Source organism: Pipistrellus kuhlii, unplaced genomic scaffold (assembly GCF_014108245.1).
Source record: "Pipistrellus kuhlii isolate mPipKuh1 unplaced genomic scaffold, mPipKuh1.p scaffold_m20_p_1, whole genome shotgun sequence".
NCBI classification, from domain to species: domain Eukaryota; kingdom Metazoa; phylum Chordata; class Mammalia; order Chiroptera; family Vespertilionidae; genus Pipistrellus; species Pipistrellus kuhlii.
The window spans coordinates 16,749,135-16,770,806 of record NW_023425404.1 but is presented as its reverse complement, the minus strand read 5'-3'; the positions used below and the strand labels follow the sequence as shown (position 1 = coordinate 16,770,806).

Sequence of the window (21,672 nt, the reverse complement as noted above, 5' to 3'; positions counted from 1 at the left end):
GGAAAGACCAGGCTCCCAAAACACAGGGGTGGGCGATTGCTCCTCTCTGCCAAGCCCCTGAGGTGGCTTTACCAACATCTCTGAGCCACGCTCATCCTTGCCACCTCATCTGGAGTCAATGAAAACACGGGCGAGAGCTCTAGGGACCAGGATGCCTTGCTAGACTAAGGGTGAGGATTGTATTTATGCAGAACGATGGCTCACAAATTAGTAGGACTGTTTGACTAGCTCTCTTGGGAAGCAGGGTTAGAGATGTCCTGCTGCTGCACATGCCCAGCCATTGGGACCACCCCGCAGGAAATCAGAATGCCCCAAAAGTTCCTAGTTTTGACTTATTGGCTGGTATGGAACCAGACTCCTAACATAATCTTAGCAATAGAATTGATCAGAGTGGAAAAGGAGAGAAAGTTCTCTGAGCAGGGTTGGATGGTTAGGGGTTTGGGAGAAGAATTTGGATGAGCCAGTGAGAGATATTGTGGAGTATCCCTATAAACCTGTGGGGATGCCAGAGGTATGGGAAGTATCTCCTATGGAAGAGAGAAAAGGGAAAGTAGTTACAAGTTGTTGTTGGAACTTTGATGGAGCCTTGCGACAGTTATCAGGGGCAGGAGGTTGAGCAGGGATTAGTTCCATCAGAGAAGAGGACTGTTGGTGGTGGGGGCAGAATGTTGAATGAGATACCAAAAGACTTCAGGATCCAAGGAAAGTAGATGGCATGAAGTACGAGAGAGGGGTTAGCACTGCCTTTAACCTTTACCAGTTCTCGTCTGCCTTGTCTGGGTATTACCTATCTCAGATTGCAGGTATGTGTATGGTGACTGCATAGTTTAGTGGAAAAACATGGAGTATGAAGGCCTTTATCTCTTGGAAGGTTATCTCCACAGTTGCATATAATACTTAACTGCAGGGTCTGGTGTGAAATCAGTGGGATGATAATCTAGGCCAAGTGGATTAGATGGAACACTGGCCAGGTGGCCAGATGTCTTAGGATGAGTGGGATAGTCTCCGATTTCAGCTGCCTATCCTGTGTCCAGTTCACTTTACTAACAGGGCTTCCTATTACCCTGGTGTCTGGAGTGAGTAGACCCTTATGAGCCACAGACCTACAGCAAATTTTATCAATGGTAAAAATAGAATTCTTAAACTGGATTTGGAGGTAGGGCTATAATGGCAGGATTACTGTGTCTTTGGGGCAGGGATTTGGCCTCAATAAAGTTTGATTTCCTAAATTTTATCACTCATTTATGGCTAAGAATATCACAAATGACTGGTAGGTACTATAGTTTTCAGCAGTCATTTCCTTGGGACCTGCTATGTGTTGGGTACTATGCCCTGGCACAGAGGTGACTGAGACACGGTCCTTGCTTTTAAGGTGCTCCCAGACAAATGGGACAGTCTGGTATGAAAATAATTACACACGGTAAGGCAGTCACTGTGAGCCTATTGGTCTGAATCAAGTAGCACAGAGGAAGCAAACAAATCACTCTAGAAGATGAGTGAAGCACTCACAGAGGAGGGAGTGGGTTGGCTGGTGTTTGAGGGATGAATATCATGCTTAGCAAAATAAGCATTATAAACATGGCAATGCTGGAAATGCAGTTACTGAGATGCTGTGCTTCTAGGCAGAGTAGAGTGTGCATACTGGATTTATATACAGTAGATGGACGATCTTGTTCTGTCTGTTCTTTCTTTCTCTTCCTTGATCAGTGTTTGCACCATTGAAAATAGGCTCTAGATTAGGGGTGTCGAACTCAATCAGAGAAGGGGCCAAAATCTAAAATCCAGCCTAAATCGCGGGCCGAATGGTTTACTGAAGAGTCATAAACTGTCATTGTGATGGAAACGCAGCGGAGTGCAGTGATGACAGCGCGGTGCGGGCCACATTGCAAGGCCTGGCGGGACGGATTTGGCCCGCGGGCCTTGTGTTTGACACATGTGCTCTAGATGCTTCCTTCTCTGGACAGGAATGGCCTTCTGATCCAAGTGTAGTTATCAGAGGTGGTTAGAAATGAGTATAGGACAGGCTGTGGGGCCAAATTATGACCCCGCCACTTATGAACTGAGTGTCTCTGACAAGTTACATAGTTTCCTGGTGACTGTGATATCTCTATGAAACAGGATTGAGAATGGCGCCAACCTCTCCGAGCTGTTGCCTCAAGTGCATTAATACACGTGGAAACACTTGGTAAAGTGCTGTGAAATATGTAAATGTTATTATTTTATCAAAAACACCAGCAAGCCATTCATTTATGTAGTTCCATGTACTATGCAGAGCTGCTGAGACAGAGAGCCCATGTTCCAGGAGAACAGAATCAGAATTCTGAATTGGCTTCACAATAGGAAACCAAGCCTTGCATTCTCAGGGCACTTGCCCAAGGAGCAGACAAGCAAACGCGCAGACATGTGAGTGCCCCTTGGTGCATTGCCCCGTCCCATGCGTTGCCCCAGTGACCTGCATGCTCCTCACCAGGTGGAGGGCAGCTTGAAAAGAGGAAGAGTATGTGCTCTTGGGGTTTGCCCTTTAGACATCTTGCTCTTTTAGTTTGGAGCTCTGAATGTGAGTGATCCAGTTAATTCAGATTTCCAGAGAAGCCCTAATAATAGGACAATTGTAAGAACCACACAGACTAACAACATACCTCAATTTAGGCAACCGAGGGAAGGCAAATATATATGGCATTATATGGGGGGAAAAATCCCCTATGCAAACCTAGAAGCATAATTTAATGTCATAGCATTTAACAGCAGAAGAATGATGACATAGAGGACATGTTTACCTCTAGAAGATTCAAATGAAATATTAGTCTTCTGGACAAAGTCAGTAGAAAGAGATTAAGGAAGAACAATAATTTGTTTATGGAAAGCAAAAATGGGAGATTACATTAACATCAAAATTTTAGAAACTTAATTTACATTCAGTGATGTGTATAGCTTGATGAGTTTTAGCAAATGTGTCCACTTACTAACCACATTTTCTTTATCCTCAAAAGTTCCCTTATGTTCCCTGGCAATCAGCCTACCTCCCCAGCCTAGGCAAACACTGATCTGCTTTCTGATCCTATAGTTTTACTAAAGTTTAATTTATATTTTGCTGGTTAACAGAAATGAGGATAGTTGGACATCATCACAATTTAGGGTTCGAATCCTACCTCCTTCGAAAATGAAATTTCAAAATCTTCCCAGAGCCTTGGTTTTATTAAATGAGGATAACAACAACTTTTCTATTCACCCCAGAAGGTGCTATAAAAGAATCCAAAAAAGATAACGAATGAGAATTACTACTAGGTATTTAGGATTTGATGGATTCTTTAGCAAGTATTAATATTAATAAGAAGTATAGCACTTCTAGCTACGAGCCATCTTTAGAGGAATTTCCATGCCAGGGCAGCTGAGGTGCCTACATGGACCCCTGAGGGCGAGCACCCCCTGGTTACGGAGGAAGTTCTCTGTGAAAGAGTTGGCTCGTGTCTCTAGCTGACAACAGAGGGAATAACCTATTCAGCTGAAAGTCTGAGTTAACATCAGAACTTTTATGGAGCCTTGAGACAGTTATCAGGGGCAGGAGGTTTTATTATACATCACTTGAGGTGTGAATGTAACATAAAGATGTTCACAGTTTAAGATGTGTCTTAACATGTTGGAGTTTTAATTCCTAATGCTTTATCATAATAAACTAAATAATTTATTTCATGCTCAGTTCCCACTGCCCTGATTCTGAGGCCTGTCAGTTTTAAAGTTGCCACTTATTTTTGAGTGTCCACTGACTTATTTATTTACCCCTTTTGTTATTAAGGTGAAAATCACATCATCTAAAATTGACCATTTTGAAGTGTATAATTTGATGGCATTTAGTATATTCACACTTGTAAGGTTCCCATTTTACACAGATAAATAACTGAATTTTTCGGATGTTAAGTCATCAGACTTTCACGTTACGTGTATCAGCTGCTGTTATAAATTGCTACTCTTTCAAACAAGTGACCAAAATGCCATTTTTCTTGAAAATTGTTGGGTGGAAGGCAGAGTTTAACATATGTAGGATTGAGATCTAACATCCTTTGAGCAGCAGGAAGGGAATAGACAAGCCTGCTAGCCAGAGAAACCAGGCCACTGTTACCTTCCCTCTCACTGTAGAGACACCTGACAGATTCAGGTCTTGCTTGTTTTTCTTGGGTGAGCTGTTAGAGTGTGTGTGTGTGTGTGTGTGTGTGTGTGTGTGTGTGTGTACACAGGTCACGTGTAGACCGTGCCTTTTAAAAAAAGACAAATGATCACCAGCTGGTCACTCTCACTTCCTCCTGTGGACATTTTGTAGCTTCCCCATCAGGAAGTGAAACTGGTGGTGCGTTGGAAGAGATTGAAATTTGCTGAAGTGGATTTAGCCAAGTGGCTGTTTATGGATGACCTTTGCCTTCTTGGGGGTGGGAGCAGAAGGAGTTACAGAACCTTGGCAGAAAGGTCACATCTCATTACAATTAGCATCCTAAGCCATGGGCTTTGTGTGTTCTCTCACCTGAGTCTGGGATGAACCAAATTCCGAAGGCCTGGGTTTGAGCTCTCCCTCTAACATCTCTATCTATGTGAAGACAGTTTTGTGTTGCACTGTGGACTTTTGCTCTTTTATCTTCCCTCTGAGATTTTCAGATCCTCAAAGGCACCCTGCCTCTGTACTTTACACAACATTGCTTCTTCATCCTGTTTCTGCACTGCATTTGGTAGAGATATTATAGGCACGTGCTGATCAACAGAGAGGGACCCATCCCACCTTGAATGAACTGGAATTCTACTTGAAGGTGTTTTCAGCTAGAAATACTCTGTTTTGGTGTTATAGCAGCTAACATTCAGTGGGAGCAGTGTGATCAGGCACTTTCCCTGCCCAGGTGTCACCCTCTGGCCACCCCAAGAGAATGGACTGTGAGAACACGTCCCAAGCTCCAGTCTAGATAGACTCTAATGTGGGGTCTTCTGTGCTGTATTTTTGAGACTTTGCGTTTTGTTCTCTCATCTCTTAGCGGCCTGAAGGAGAGCTTTAGTGGATATGTCCCCCCTCTCTCCCTCCCTCTCTCCCTCTATCCATCTTCCCTCCCCACTCCTTTCACCAAGAGAGACTATATTCTCATGAATATTTTAAGTGGGTTTCACAGAACACAAAATCTGAACCTTCACAAAGGGGATTAAAATGCTGGACTTTTAATTCCTCAGAATTAGCACATTTTAAAATATAAATCAGATCATGCCATTCTCCTACTTGAAACCTACCAGCGGCCTCCACCACCCTTAAAACAAAACCCAGAGCCACTGTGCTGGTCTCCAAGACGCTGCCTGCCAACCTTGCCCACCTCCCGGAACCCTCTTCTCATTCAACTGGTCCAGCCTCTGGCCTTGGGTTCTTAGGGCGCCCAGCCTGTTTCTGCCTCAGGACCTTGCTACTTGTCTCTTCTGCCTGGGGCTCTGCCCTGAACTCTGTGCCACGTCAGAGTTGTCCTCAGATCTCAGCCCAAATGTCCTCTCTTAAGCCTTCTCTGGCCATTATTCCAGGAGCCCACACCCCGTATTTTCTTTTCTTATGTCACCTATCATATCAAAGATTGCCTGGCTCATCTGCCGGCTTCCTTGTCTGCTTCTGGACTCTGGTAATGGTGTGCACTCATGCCCAGGGCAGGCAGTCCTGGCTCTGCCACAGTTCTAGATCTTAGCAATGCCTGCCCCTCCCTTCCCCACCCCCCAACCTAGTTCGAGCTCGGTAATCACGTGACACGGACTCAGGGAAGGCTGTAATCTGAAGTTATTTACCTCTCTCTCGGCTGGCTTTTCCTTCTCTCTCTCTCTGTGTCTCTGTCCTGTATTTTGCAGGAACTGCATCCTGAAAAGCGGTGTGATGTGATGTTGGAGCATGGGCCCTGGATCAGGGCTCTGGTTCACCTGTCACTTAATCTGAAGCTTTGGTCACACACACAGCTGCCAACTGGAAACAGCTACTGTAGAGCCACTCTTTCTCCATTGGCCAGCAAGTCATGTGTGAACTTACTAACATTAACTCTGGAGGTAGCTTTTCACCCTTACCTTCCATTATCAGACTGCTTCCTCAGTTCCCTTACTGTCAGATGCCCTGTGATCTAGGCCAGTGGTCGGCAAACTCATTAGTCAACAGAGCCAAATATCAACGGTACAAGGATTGAAATTTCTTTTGAGAACCAATTTTTTTAAACTTAAACTTCTTCTAACGCCACTTCTTCAAAATAGACTCACCCAGGCCATGGTATTTTGTGGAAGAGCCACACTCAAGGGGCCAAAGAGCTGCATGTGGCTCACGAGCCGCAATTTGCGAACCACGGATCTAGCCCAATACAGGAGCGGCCCTAAGGATATATATTGCTCTCTCCTCAGATGTGGCCAAAGAAATGTGCTGTGGACTGGAAGGAGATGATGGTGAACTGGGAGCCACTCATAGAGGAGACCAAGGAACAACATTTAGGGCTTAGCTTCAGCTCTTCATTACTAGAAAGTTGGGACTTAAAGGATGCGTTCTCTGGATTTTCCTAATAAAGGAATTGTTTTTTATTTGGATTAAGAAATCATGTCTGTGGCTTCCCACAGTCATAGCTGAACTCGCAGATGACCTTGCAGTGTAATGAGCTCCGACAGCAGGATGGCCCGGGCTTCGTGCATCATGGACAATGACGTGCAGCTCGCCTTGCTGGTTTTGCTGGCAATGTCACGTTGGGGTCGCAGGAGGTCAGCCAATCTGACAGTGATGCAGAGCACTGTGATGGGAATGGCTCTATAATGCTAACATCTGTAGGCAGCGCTTCATGAAGATGTCACCCAGATCTCCTGGGAAGGCCGCTTTCTTTGGAAGCTAAGTCTTGATTGGAAAAGCAGTTAGCCCTTTTTTCTGCTTTGCCTACTCATAGCCTCCCTTTCGTATCATTTCCACGTGTAATGGGGGACGGGCTGTATGTATATACTTCTGGTCGCCTTGCAGTATACATTTTTGGCATATAGATGGCAACACCAAGACCCGTGGCTTTTTTACTTTTCTTCTTTTTTGGTATTTCTACATGAGATAAGATGTGAAAGAGTGAGAAGATTTCTGGTGAGGTGACATAGAACTTATTGATATCGCCATGCCCGCTTCCCTCAGCTCCCTGAGCCTATTTCCTCCTTTCATATTTCTCCATTTCTATGACGCCTTTCTTTCCACTCAGATTAAAATTGCAACCTGTTCCCATATCTTTATATTATACCAGCAATTTTCATCCGGTGTGCTCAAGAATGTTTAAAACATGCAATACCCGACCTTTTATTAGATTGTCAAATTTAAAAAAAAAAAAGTGACAACAGTCAGCACAACAAACTTTGGTTGACACATTTCTCCACGTCCTTCTGATGTGTTTTTTTAATTTTAATTCTATTTTTCATTCAAGTAAAACATGTATATTGTTTTCAAATCTAATAATCATATGTACTTAAACTGAAAGCCAGGGTTCCCCTGCCCCAAGTCTCCTTCTCCCTTTGATTTTTACTCTCAAGAAGCAGCCTCTTTTAAATCACTGAGATGCCGGTTCTGGCTAGATACTTCCATATTTCCAAATCCCATGCTTGACTTACTATTTCTTTTCTTTTTTTCTTTTTTTTTTTTCTATTGGAAATGACATCTGTAGAAGATGGCCGTTGCGCAGTTCCACTACTTTCTCTTTCAGTTTCACTCTTCACCTTCTTTCCACTATGGTCATATCTTGATATTTAGTTAAAACGATATTTAGCAGTTATTTTATTGTGCCAGTGTAAGTACTCATGGTGACCTACTAAATGCAGCATGATTATTACCTTCCTCCCTTGGCCCCTCCCTCTCTCGCCTTCTTTCTTGTTTGTATTTTTAAATTTCTTTCTAAAACATATATTTCTGCACCTATTTTCCACCTTTAAATTGATAAGGGCAGCTCTGGCAAGGTGGCTCAGTTGGTTGGAGCATCAGCTCATACACCGAAAGGTTGAGGGTTCAATTCCTGGTCAGGGTACATATCTATGTTGCCAGTTTGATCCCCTGTCAGGGCATGAATGGGAAGCAACTTATTGATGTTTCTCCCTCACATTGATGTTTCTCTCTCTAAAATCAATGAATGTTCTCAGGTGGGGATTAAATAATTTGATAAGGGCATCTGAAATCATAACTGTCATGTCTTCGCCATACCTAGCAAAATTAACGATTCATTAATATCATTTAATACACAGCCCACATTCACATTTTCCTGATTGGCTCAAAGATGTCCTTTTACAGTTGGTTAGTTTGAATAAGGATGTAAATAAGGGAAACCAATTGCATTTGGTTGTTATATTTCCTAAATTTCTCTTATTCTTTAATAGTCAACCTCTCCTTTATTTGTTACATTGATTTGTTGGAGAGATTGGATGTAGAATACTGCCCGTTCTTGATTAGGCTAATAGCTTCCTTGTGATGTTGTTTAACTTGTTCTTCTTTATCCGATGAACTAGTGGTTATTTGATTAGATTTATTTTTAGGCAAAAATGAACTTCCTATTTTATCATGCCATGAGGCAGTACTATCTGGGTAATCACCTTTAATGGTATTAGTTTGATCAGTGGATTAAGAAGATGGTAACCAGATCAGTCCATTGCCAAACTCCCACCTAATGATGATCTTTACCTAGATCCATAATTTTATGGGACTGGAATCTGTCCTTTACTTGTGTGGTTCTGTTCTAAGCCAATAAAGTGCTGATTATCTAGTTTAACTCCAGAAGGTCACCTTATTTTCCTTACTTTCAAGTCTTGGTTGGGGTCAGGGGACTTTTCTGTGACCCGCATGTACTACCAAATTACTGGCTGAATTTATATGAAAGTAAGACACTTATCCTATATAATAAAAGCCTAATATGCTAAGTGTCCCATTGACCGTTCAACCAATCAAAGTGTAATATGTTAATGATATGCTAAGGCAGCTCAACCACTCACTATGATGTCAACTGACCACCAGGGGCAGACAGTCAACCAGTTGCTATGACATGCACTGACCACCAAGGGGCAGATGCTTCAACAAGTAGGTTAGCTTGCTGTTAGGGTCTGGCCAATTGGGGCTGAGTGAGGTGGGCTGGTCACACCCTGGGGCCCTCCTGCAGTCCCTTCCTGGCTGACCAACCTCCCACGTCTCTCCCCAGCCCCAATTGCACACAGGTGGGGTCCCTCAGGTTGGCCTGAGCCCTCTTGCAATCCAGAACCCCTTGGTTGAGGGACCCCACTAGTGCATGAATTCATGCACTGGGCCTCTAGTATATTATATTGATTAACATTTTTATTTGGACATGTAGTTAGCTTTGCTGTTGGCTTTGAAAACATAAATAGAAAAATGGAAAGATTGTCAGACATGTTGAAAAGTAACTGGCAGGGGGGAAAAGGATGTTTGTGAAGTAGTGGAACAAATCAGGGGACTGTGCTTTGGCTTGTAATACCTCCCTTCTGCAGGGTGGAAAGACTCTGAGGTCTAGTGGGTTCTTTGTGCCTGTGAGGGAGGTAGAGGGAAGCTTCCAGAAGAGACACTGATGACACAGCTTTTGAGGACTTTTGGTTGTTTTGTTTTAGTTTTTACTCCCCTAGTTTGCTGAGAAGTCTTTCATAAAGATTTTTTCCTAAACCCTGTTGCATATGATGTAGGCCTTTTCCTTCTCTCTGTAATGGGCTTGGGGACTCTTTGATGTGTTTTAGCAGAATTTAGCTTCTAAATAGAATTTGAAACTTAGCTATATAATTTGAAATACACACACACACACACACACACACACACACACTGGCATTCTCAACTGATTTTTTTTTTTTTTTTTTAACTTCAAGAACCTGCCCTGTTGGAACCAATTTCAGAACTTCAGAGGCAGGACAGACCCATAGGCCATAAACATGCATCTCCTTCCCAAAAGGCATGAGAAACTGCATGAGGAGGGAGTCCTCTCTGTGTCTCCAACCTTATCAAAGTCATCCCTTTAGAGGCAGATGAGTTCCTGGTATAAATGCCTATCTGTTATCTTGGAAAGATAAAGATTGGTTACCTTTTTAGTAACTTCCATCATTCCAGAGTTTCAAGTCCTCCTCTGAAATACTCTGCAGATCCAAGTTTTTATAATATTGAGGCCTCTTCTGCCATTTGAAATGACTTTCCATGTGCCTCTCAATGACCAAATTGTGCCCTTCTTTCAAGGCTCAGATCAGATGACACTTTCCCTCAGCCTCCCAGTGACATGCCATCACTTCCCATCCTCTAGACGCCCCAAGTCTCTCTCTATCTTGTGACAAGAGTAATTTGTCCTTTCCATTATGGTTCGGTCACATACTCATGTTACTTCTTTTTATCAGAAAAATATCAGTCTTTGCTTTGTATTGATCATAATTTATATTTAACAAATATCTTATCATTTTACATTTTAACAATTTAATTACTTGGGCAACTTTATTTTATCCGATGTTCCGCTCATATTTCAGCTATGCTTCAGATATCTATAGGGGGAATCTGTCGGTCAGAGGGAGAGCCAGATTATCTGTTTCAGAAGAGGAAAGATAGCATATAGAGAGGAATTAACATGGATTTGGGAGTCAGGAGACCACTATCAAGACTCACTTCAGCTCTTCAGAGTCAAGTAATGGGTGTGTCGCTAGGAATCCCTTCTGGTAACATGAAGACCTATGCAGGAGTTCCCTAAGATGTACCTAAGGTTTAGTACATGGAAAGAGGGGAGAGGAGAAAAGATTATGTAGATGTAAGAGCAGTCATAGGTGGTACAGAGATGGAGTCTTGGGCTCTCAAAGTCCTTCCGGTTAGTGCTGGCCGGGGACAGGTGGTCTCCCAGGGGTTGCACTCTAATTGTGCTGGGAAGGATGAGTGCACAAAGCCCAGGGAATCCTCGGGGCAGAGAGAAGATAGTGGGGCTTAGGGGAGGGAGCCTAAATATGCACTTTACTCTTTAACCTCCTCGCTGTCTTGCCCTGAACCTACCTAGCCCCAGCTATGCTTTCTCTCACTTCTTTTCTCTTGGGATCTTCTTGGCTAAACCATACCAGCACTTCCACTGAACCTCACATTAGGAAGGGAGGGCCACCTCAGAGAGCCACAGAGGTTCTAGCACTATCTGCAGAGAACAGAAGTGGATCCAAGTTCCCCATGCACTGCTCTTCCATGTGACCCTCATCAAATAGCATTGACTGAAAGTTCCATTAAGACCCAGTACCAGGCGCTTTCACTTTAACAGGGTCCTAAGGGAAGGTCGGGTTGAGGTAAAGGGCGGAGGGAGCCAAGTCATGTTTGTTTATTTCATAATAAACAATAGTGGTACCTCATCTCCTTACCCTGGTCCTGAGCCTGCTGAGTCACTGTCCGGCCCCTTGGCCCCAGGATCTCTGGCTGTGTTTATGGAATTCAGCAAAACCCACAAGAAACCAGCACCAATAAATGGCAGAGCATTTTGAGGGATTTTTGTTTGCGTTCCTGTGCTTGCTCTCCTGGCAAGATAGGGAACCTTTAATAAGACTTTTCCTAAATGATGCTGCATGTGCAATGCAGATTTTTACCCCCTCTGTTCGCCTACTAAAGGACCATTTCATGAGGCCTCTTTTCGTTTTTTTCTTCTTCTTTTCTGCTTCTCAGTACATTCCACAGAGAGCTTATTCCTCTGCTGGTTACTGATTGATGGTTCTACTCTGTGTGCCCTTTAATTTTGCAATAAACCAACAAGAAGTTGAGACCACAAACTTAAAGAGAATTGACTTATTTATTTGACTGGATTCACTGGAGCGACAGGCAGACTTAGTCATTTCAGTGTGGTCCTGGGGAGGGCAGGACGAGTCCGTGGGAAGGAACGCTGGGCCGTAAGTTAGGAGACAGGAGAGAGCTCACTTGTCCTCCCATTCCAGGGCAGCGGGGCATCTGTTCTCAGCCTCTCAGCGGCGGCCCTTTTCCAGGCCCAGAGGAAGCAGGAAGTCTTCCACAAGACTTGCTACAGATCCAGGATTCTGAATTCCTTGGGACTTTATTTGTTGGAAGTGGATAGCCATTGCCTGTGGGTCCTGAGCCCCTTTTTTCAAAGGGACCATAAAGGACTGCTGGGGCCTGCCTAGGCTGGGTGACTTCAAAGACCAAGAACAAACCTCTGCCTCCATTACCACCTCCATCCCAGCTGTGGTCTCACCACAAGGCCAGGGGCTCCATCAGATGTCAGAGGCACTAACACACTTCATGGATCGACTTTCAAATACACTAAGAGTCAATGAACTCTTTTCTTATGTAGCATCACCATTGTACCGGAGTGACCAATCTGAAAATAACACAGACATCCTTTGAAGTAGAAAAATCAGAACAAACTTCTTGAATGGTTCAAGTGGATGCTACATCAACTAAGGATAGCCCCTGTTTGAAAGCATAAATGCTATTATCATTTCTGTGTCAGTCTTGCTCCATGCCCAGGGCCACTCCCTACCAGTTGAAATGAAGCTGGAAGGACAAACTCATGCACGGAATGTGTCCCAGCTACACATTCCCAGTCCAGAGCCCAGTGTTGGTTGTGGCTCTGCCACGTTTAACCGGCGAACTGCCTGTTCTTACTCTGCTCTCATGTGGTGACCTTTCTTCTGAAACTCTTGTCATCACATTTTAGCAGAAGTGAAAATATTAGTAGAGTGGTTCGTGGCGAAGACAGAAATAGAACCCAGGAGTTTGCACCCTTTCTCTTGCCATACCTGCTGGAGCGTGCTTCCGTCCCGGCCTGCAGACAGTTTCCACCTCTGCCCAGCAGCCTGCCGAGAGTTCACCAGCTGCCTCTTGCTGCTGAAACGCTGGTCCTTAAAACATTCTGTTCAGGCTTCCTTGACATGAGACATTGCATTAAACAACATGAGACGTGGTCAGTCTGAAATCAGCAAATGCCCTGTTCTAAAGAAATGAATCATCAGATGCCCAGGAGGCAATGAGTGTTTGTGCCAAGAATCTGTTACATGGTAGAGCCAGCGAAGGCCAAAGAGCCAGACAGGCTGGGTGTGAATCGGACCCTCCCACATGCTATCTATTTGGTTTCAAAAAAAATTGCTCAACTTCTCTGAACTTTAGTTTCCTCATCTTCAAAACTAGGATAATGGTGTTTACCTCAATGAGGTGTGAAGATGAAACGAGCTAATGTATGTTCATCACTTGATACAGGGTCTGATACATGAATTTCCTCCCAGTTCCCTTCTCTCCTTTAGAGTGGGGACAGGGATCTGGAAGTACACAAACTCTCATAACATGTACACCGGAGGGAGAGAGAAGAATAACATACATGATATAATGAGAGAAAACTCGTATGAAATTACTTGGTGTTGATTCTCAAGTGGGAGTATTAAGAACTAAGGTCAGTTGGGCCTAGTGTAGTTAGGAAAGATTTCATGGAAGAGGTGGTATTTGAACTGCCCCCAGGAAGATGGATAAAGCAGGACATTTCTGAGTGGCACACTTGGGCTGGGGCTGAGGGCCAGAGAGAGCTATAAGAAATACAGATAGAATGACAATGTCACAGCCTCAGTTTTCCCACTGAAGAGAATAATAATTAACAAGCTCATATTTGTTAGGTACCTGCTAGGTATTAGGCACTGTCATAAGTGCTTTATATGCCAATCATTTATCCTTACCACAGGTTCAATTGTTTTCTTAATTATGCAGTTGAAGAAAGTGAGGCACAGAGAGATGGAGTAATTTACCTGAAATTATTCAGGTAGTAGGTGGTGGAGCTGAGATGGAAACTCAGGCGGTCTGACTCCAGAGCCCATGCTCCTAACACGCAACGGCTGCTTCATTAGTTCCCAGCTTCCCTCACGAGGTCGTGAGGGGCAACTAAGACCACTTGTGAGCATGCTCTGAAATGAAAGCACCATAGCACTCTGGGTACTTATATGGGGCGGGGTTAGCTGCGCATGTGCCTCACCATCCCCTCTAGCAGCTCAGAGGCCTGCTACGAGCTTCGCTTTCCTTTAGGGCAGCACTCCAGGGGGCTATTCCCAAGCACCAGAGTGAGCGTTTGCCATCTGGTATTAGGGCTTGTGCCTTGCATGTGAGCTGTCCTCGGCTAGGACATGGTTTTATGGGCCTGTAGCATGTGATTGGGAGTTGGCTTGTCAGTGACCATGATGGGATATCTCCACTCCAGGGGCACCGCCCTGGAAGGAAGCTGCCCCTACTCACCATGTAAATATTTAGTCATTTTAATGTATTTGTTCTGGACCTATTCTTGCGTCTCTCCTGTGTTGACTCTGTTTAATTGTAGGTTATTATTGTTTGTCTGTTATTGTTTATTTGTCATTTATTTTAAGTATGGACATAGTATTGATTCTACTCCCACACCCACCTCCCCCCAACTCCTTTAAAAAAAAAAAAAACATCTGACACAATATCCTTCCTTGAGGGTATCAAATATATAGTTTTTGTTCAAAAAGCATTTTTGATGAGGCTGCTGTCTTGGGAATTAGTTCCTAGGCAGACAGTTAACCTCTTTTTGGACAGATAGCAAGTCACCTTTGCTCCCGTTTGATGCCAAACTGGCTGGCTGCACACCTCCGTTTCAGAGTCTGGAGGTCCTTGGTGGCATAGAGGTACAAGGCACAGACCAGTGTTGCCATCTTCCTGTGGAGGTTTCCCGCCAGGAAGTGAGAAGCTGCCTGGGCTTCAGCTTCTCCCTACTGTCAGCCGTGGTCTGGGCCGCTGGGCTGGGGCTGGAGAACAGCGATGCACTGTCTTATCAGGCTGGACTCCCCCAAGAGCAGTATTCACACAACCCTTAAACCCCCGGGGAGCAAGTGACTCAACAGAACTATTTTTCTTGGTTTCAAATGAGTCTGAGGAGGGGAAATCAGTTAATACCATAGCAGCAGCCGTCTGTGATGGACTGATCACAAAGCTGTGTCTTTCTAAGCCTCCTCACAAATCAAAAGGAGGGGAATCCCCAGGGCCCAGGCGCGCACATGAATAGAAAGCACCATCCAATGACAAAAACACCTAAAAAGGTCAGCAGAAACTCAGGGGGCTGCTGGAAATTCACCTCGCCTGCCTGTCTGTGCGGCTCAGTGGGCAGCCGGGGAGCGTGGGCTGAGACAAACAAACCACGCAAAAGCCCACTGGGCCACCGGAAACGTGCAGGGCAGGGGCAGAGAGGGTTCTTCTACGTCCCTGAGCTCCGGGGGCATCCGACAGCTGGCCTTGTTCCTGTCCAAGTCCCGGCTGCCAGAGACCTCTGGGGTCCATGCGGACCGAGCAAGGACACGCGGTTGCTGAAGCCATTGAAACTGCTGTGAGCAGCTCCCCAGGGTGCGTGCCGTTTCCTGCACTGACAGGATGCCCCGAGGCTGGCTGAAGGTGGAAACAGCACCCCAGCCTGCTGTCTGTGGCCTCCTTACCACTGCCGTTCCACCTGGGCCACGGAACTGACACGTGCTGACCTCACCCCCAGGGCGTGGAGCAGCTCTGCACGCCCACGCCCGGCGCGGTAGCTGCTGGCCCGGGGTTTCCACTCCGTCCCCTGCGGGTGCACCCGGGGAAGTAGTAGGCCTCAGAGAAAGCCGCTCTGCCGGCCCCCAGCTTTCTCTCCTGCTCATTTTGGCCACGTGGCAGGTGCAGTCCTACCTCAGTGCGTTTCCTCTGAACTCAGTGGCCTAGCCCATGGCGAACAGGAGGCGGAAGAGGTGGTATTCTCCATCCCTCTGTGACTGAGTGTGCTTGTGCAAAGCTGTGGGGATTCTCTTCCTCCATCTGTGTTGCCTTGGGCTGGGTCAGTGTCTTCTTTAGGGACTTGTTTGGAGCAGAGTGTTTCTCTAGCTGTGCCTGTGAACTTCACAGTGAAACTTACCAAAGGGATTTTTCTCCTTCAGGTCCATAGGAAGAGGTGTGAATTTTATGAAGATTTCTTCCTCATTCTTTTTCTCTCCCCCTCGATCCTGCCCCTCTCTAACTGTGCCCCTGCCAATTAGTTCTGTGTAGGATTTCTTGAGGTTGGAGATGATTAGAATCAAAGATAATGGATAAGTACACCACCAATACCAATTGAAATGTGCAACTTTTTTTGGTGTTTTTTTTTTTTCATAGCAGCATGCCACCTTATAGCCATAACACATTCACTTTCTTCACATTTTCTGTGGACTTCACACTTTTAGGTACAGAGAGTTTAGGGGCCTTTCCCAGCATTGCACAGCAGGTGAGTGACAGAGCCAGAAATAAAAGGCAGCTGCCCAACTCCCATGGCAGTGTCTTCTTCCAGCCAAAATGAAGTTTGATCCCTTGACCACAAATATTTCAAAAGGAAAATCCCCCACAGCCCTTCAGACTTTCCCAGAAAACAATCGTCACGCCGACCTTCACGATGGAAATAGCAGGCTGCAATCCTAGAACCTTATCAGGTCCTTATTCTCAAGCTGACAGTTGATATTCTCTGGGCTGAAGCTAATGAAGACTTATTTTCCCCACAATGAAATGATTTCTAATTTTCCAGAGCTTGGCAAAACTAAGCCCGTGAATAGCAAAACCAGATTTCTGATGCTCGAATTCCAAAATATTTGGTCTGATTTCTCACAACCAATATCGGAGATCAATTTTCAAAGCTACGAGTAACGGGAAGGGAGTTGTCAGGGGAATTGCAGGGGTGACTCTCTAGATCCACTTTTGGGGAGGACATATCCTTGTTCCCTTCCACTCTTCTTGTCCTTTTCCCTCTGCCTCGCACCCTTCCTGACCCTGTACCCCCCCCCCCCCTTCCCTCTTTCTCCAGCTCCTACAGCAGCAGATGGGTAGGGGAAGACACCGTCATGGTTGGAAAGCAGGAGGAGAGTTTGGTGAAAATCACTCCAGGGCCTTCCTCTCAGGCCTTGGTGGTGAAAAGGACTCAATGAACCACAACAGTTTCCCACAGGAAAATTCCAGCCTCTGTCTCCTTACAAGCAAGAGATTGAGCAACCCTAATGGAGCAGGATTAACATTCAAGATTTCTGCCTTATCCAAGGCCTCAGCTTGGATAGAAAGACTAGGTCACGGTCATAGCTGTGGATCAGAATAATTTTAGATACCCGAGGTCACATTGTTAAAAAGTGCACTTTAAGCCTTGATAGACCCTTTTTAATGCAGAAAAGAGAGAAAATGAACGGTGCCTCCAGAGGCTGTGAACTGCTGAGCCCTGTCACTCAGGTGGCTGTTTGTGGGCAGTCAGCCCCGCAGGTCCCTGTCTGTCCTTCAGGGGCTGCCTCTGGCTGCCCAGGTTGTGCAGCGGGCGGCCTGTACACTTGGGGGCTGTATCAGGACAATCACTGCAGCCAGCCCTACCTGCCCAGTCAAACCGATTTTGAAACTTCTCTGATTCTCTGTGTTAGGTTGTGGCAGATTTCTGGCAAGGAGTGGGTGGGAGGAAGCGGGTATTTTTAGGGGCTGAAAAATGTCCCTGAGGTGCCTAAAGTTTCCTTGTGATTCCTCTAGCCTAGCCTAGCCCTAAAACTGGGTTGCACACAGACAGGAGTTCCATGAAAAGTTTTCGTTTTCAAGCCTTTGGTGGGCTTTGAGAGTGACATGCCACAAGCATCTTAGGGCACTGAAAATCCACCAAAAAGATGAGCAGCATTCAACTAGGATTGCCTCCAATGCTGGGCACTTCTGAAGATGCTGAAGCTCTTTCCCGGTTTGACTTACGGGCATTTATGAGTGTCAGAGTCCAGGACTCTTGTCCCAAGATTTGGCTTGTTACTGTGTAGCATTTTGATGATTTTTTTTCGTGTATTCCTGGATCTTCTTTTCTAGCCATGGACATTGAGGCCTGGAGAGCTCACCTGTCCCTAGGTCTGGGCTGGGAGTTCTTCCCTCTCACTGCCCAGTGCTTCCTGGGAGGGAGAGTGGGCAGGGAGGCCTGCATATCCCTATTCTGAGTGATTTTTTAACTATTGATCTCAGACAGGTGATTATAGTTCATGCTATGGAAGGTGTGGATTACACAGAAAGCGGAATGAGGACACGTTTGTGGGTCCTTAAAAAACCTTTGACAATATTGAGTTGTGTTGCTTACCATAAATATCTCTTCTGTGGAGCAAACAGGGCCAGGTAGCCCATTCCAGCCTATTCTGTCCCTGGCTGAGCACAATCTCCCTCTTCTCTGCCACCTCCCAAAAGTCAAATAAAAGGAGCTTCCTTCCTTAGAGGCTCCCATTGTCCCAGGGCTGTCCCATTTTCTCTCCTGTCCACAGAGGGTTGAATATACCAGATAGCTATTCATGGAGGTCCCAGCAAAGATACTCCCACATACTTCAGTGTAGGGTGGATCAGACTAGACACATACATGGCCCAATAAGGCAGGATGTATTCTGGACCAGGAGCAGGAGGTGTGAGTAGGTTGTGGATATAGCCTAGATATAGTCTGGTCATAGCATGGCTGAGGAAAGATGGGTCCCCATCAGACACAGAGACTAGTGGAGAGGCAAGCTCCATCAGTTAGTAGACTGTAGCTCACCAGCCCATGACCCTCGGGGCTGATGGTTCTGCTGACCAGCACACTCTGCTCCTACCCTCTTCTCTCCATGTACTTGCTCTCGTAAGCTATCTTTTTGATAGTTAGCAGAAATGAGTCACATATTTTTGTCTGCTTGTGTGTTGGCTGGTTTTTCATCCCTACTCCTTCTGACCAAAATGGCATTCATTCCCACCACCCACCTGCCTTACGAAGTCATTTGCTCTTTTACTGGTTCTTGTCTCTTCATTTCTTTTCTCTAGCTGATGATACATATATTGGGTATTTATGAATCTGTACTCTGAAATTTCTTCCTTAGAGAGCTTCATGGTTCTGAACTGAATATAGATGTTATACTGCTCTATACAGAAGGGTGGAGTAGGATGCATTTAGAGGACCTAGGAAACGGAAGACTTGGAGCCCAGGGGCATGGTCTTTGAAAGGAGAAGTCTCCCCTCATCCCCTGTTTGCCTTTGGAGGGGAATTCTGAAAATGAGACTCAAGGGCCGTGTGGCATGATACAAGGGGCTATTTCCTATTCAAATGTACCTGCAGCATCCTACAACCGAGAGAGCAGTGCAAGGAGGCCCTGGAGTGAGTGGTCCCTCCACATAGAAAGCTGAGTGGAGACAATTGTTACTCTACTTAACCAGGCTTCCTACTGTCCCCAGAAGGTGGATGTACTCTTCTTCCCGAAGAGTAAACTAGGTAATCATAACTATTTAAAAGAATATTTCTTCCCCTTGGTTCAGGAGTCCGAGAGTACACTCTAGCCTTTTCGTTTGTAGTAGGTGATAGTATGTGTGAGGTGGGGATGGAGGAGGGTGTTGTATGTTTTAAATAAGCCATACTTTTAGAGAAATGGCAGGTGCAATTTCAATTAAATTTTTGTTGCTTTTAGAATATATCAGTAGCAACTATTTGTTCTTTGTCAGCAGTGGGCTGTATGCTGTACAAAAAGGTGGTCAGGCAAGGTACAAATTGGCAAAGAATAATTAAAGACACGATGGGACTGACATTTAGTATTTTCCATTGGCCAGGCATCATGCAAAGGACATTACCCAGTTTAATCCTAGAAACCCAGTGAGTTAAGTATGATCACACCCAGAGAGGTTATGAACTTGCCCAATGACACACAGCTAGTAATTGGTAGAACCCCGGATCTGAACTCAGGTCTGTCTGACTACAAAGCCCTCACCCTAATCACTGGTACCAAGCGAGAGAGGTTCCAGTATTTCCAAGGCCGTCAAAGCAGCAGGAAAGCTCCTTAAAATGTCAGTCAGAACTTGTTGCCAGAAACCAGATAATGTTAAGACGGTTGATAATTTGCAATAGTGTTTTATAAGTTATTTTAAGGCTGTAGTTTTCAAGTGTCCTGGTTGTCTTAGAGGCCAGCACATCTATAGTCTTCTGCCCAAGTTGTGATTATTTGCCCATTGATACTATTTGGAAATGTTTCCATTCCATCATTTTGCTGTACTTAGATTTAGAAAAACACAATTCAGGAAGATCGTATGATTAGCAACTCCCCGAGTTTGGTTGCTTCGTACCTTCAGTGATTTGGATTTCGGAATAATAATGAAAAGGGAGAGGATTTTTAGCAAAACCACTTAGCAGCTTGTTCTCTTGCTGCTGGGCAACAAAAATGTTTCCTTTTCCATCCACTCTCCCATTGGGAGTGGAACTGAAAGTGGTTATCTTTTGAGGTACATCTGTAGAGTAGTTTGGTTTTAGGCTGTGAAGGGTATCATTTTAATAGTTATGTGCTATAAAGCCATATCAGTACAAGTTTCCTCTCTAGGACCAATGAAATAATAAAGGTGAGAAACAGTGGTCTGAATATTTAGCAGGTGCCTTATCTTTTAACATACAAGTTTCACATCTTTATTTTTTTCATCTTGTATATTATGACATGCTTAGCAAGGTAGGTATTCAATAAATTTTTATCTTATTACAGTTAGTCTATCATTAGAGCTCTATTTATTATCACCAATCCATCTTTTAGAAGAACCCCTTTTAAAAAAGAACTTACCATATTTAGATCTCTCAGAAATTCCTCATTGTTCTGTTTACTAGGACAGACAGATTTTAGTGGTAGATAAAGTACATAGTATTTTCAGATCCTATTGGTCTTGCTTAATGATTACTATCTTTTTCTTACTGAGAATTTTACATAAATTATTTTAATTACATAAAACTTAGAACCAATATTAGTAGAAATGATCAAGTACTAAAGTATATCCTGATGTAGAAAATCATGATGTAGTGTTTTAAGCAATATATTATACTAAGTCACTCATCTATACAGCATCATTCTGAAGGAAATAATAGTGGCTTCTACTTATTGAATATTTACTCTGTGACAGACACTGCATTAAGTACCTTACATGGATTATCTAATTTAATTCTCAAAACAATTCTATAAGATGTTATTTTACTTATGAACAAACAGAGCTCCAAGGTTTAAGTACCTTTTCTAAGGTTCACAGGATCAGAGTCAGCATTTGAACCCAATTTTATTGAACTCCAAAGCTCATATCCTTTATTATAAAGAGAGAAATGATTACAATCCCTAATTCATGCTCCCGAATATGATTATTTGTTTCTTATAAGAGCTGACTGTTATTTGACCATTTCCAGCCATGTTAATTGAAGACATATCATATGTGGTTCTTACAGGTCCAAATGAAAAGTAGCAATATAAAAGAGTCTGAGCGGTAGGGTTAGCACATTCTCAGTGGGATGCTACAAGAGCTGAGCTGAACTGTAAAGTAGTGGAGACCATGAGCCTCGCTGATACACAAAGACCTTGGGGAGCTTGTCTTTGCTAATAGAGGCCTTCATTTTGTCACTTGACCTTACCATCATGCTCCTGCCTCAGCCCTCAATTAAGCTGCCATTGGCATAGGATTTATAATGTGTCACTGGCCATTCAAGAGACAGCAGCAGAGGTGTGGCTGAAAAGCTGAACAATAAAGAATGGAATTGATTTTCATTACTGTTCAAATCAGGAAGATAACAAAACCATAACTGACTCCGGGACAGAACAAGACAGCCCAGCTAGGTGCAAATTTCAGGTATAAATGCCTAGTAACCTTTTCAGAAGGTACATTTTCTCTGGCAGACCAAGATGCTCATGGTTTATTTCTGCCCAAACCTTGGGAAATGATCA

General features: G+C 44.4%; 1 protein-coding gene across 4 annotated transcripts in view; it reads left to right on the top strand.

The window, feature by feature from the left end:
- RAD51B (RAD51 paralog B) overlaps window positions 1–21,672 on the top strand; it is a 576,378-nt gene that overhangs the window by 317,450 nt on the left and 237,256 nt on the right. The gene's annotated exons all lie outside the window — the stretch shown is intronic.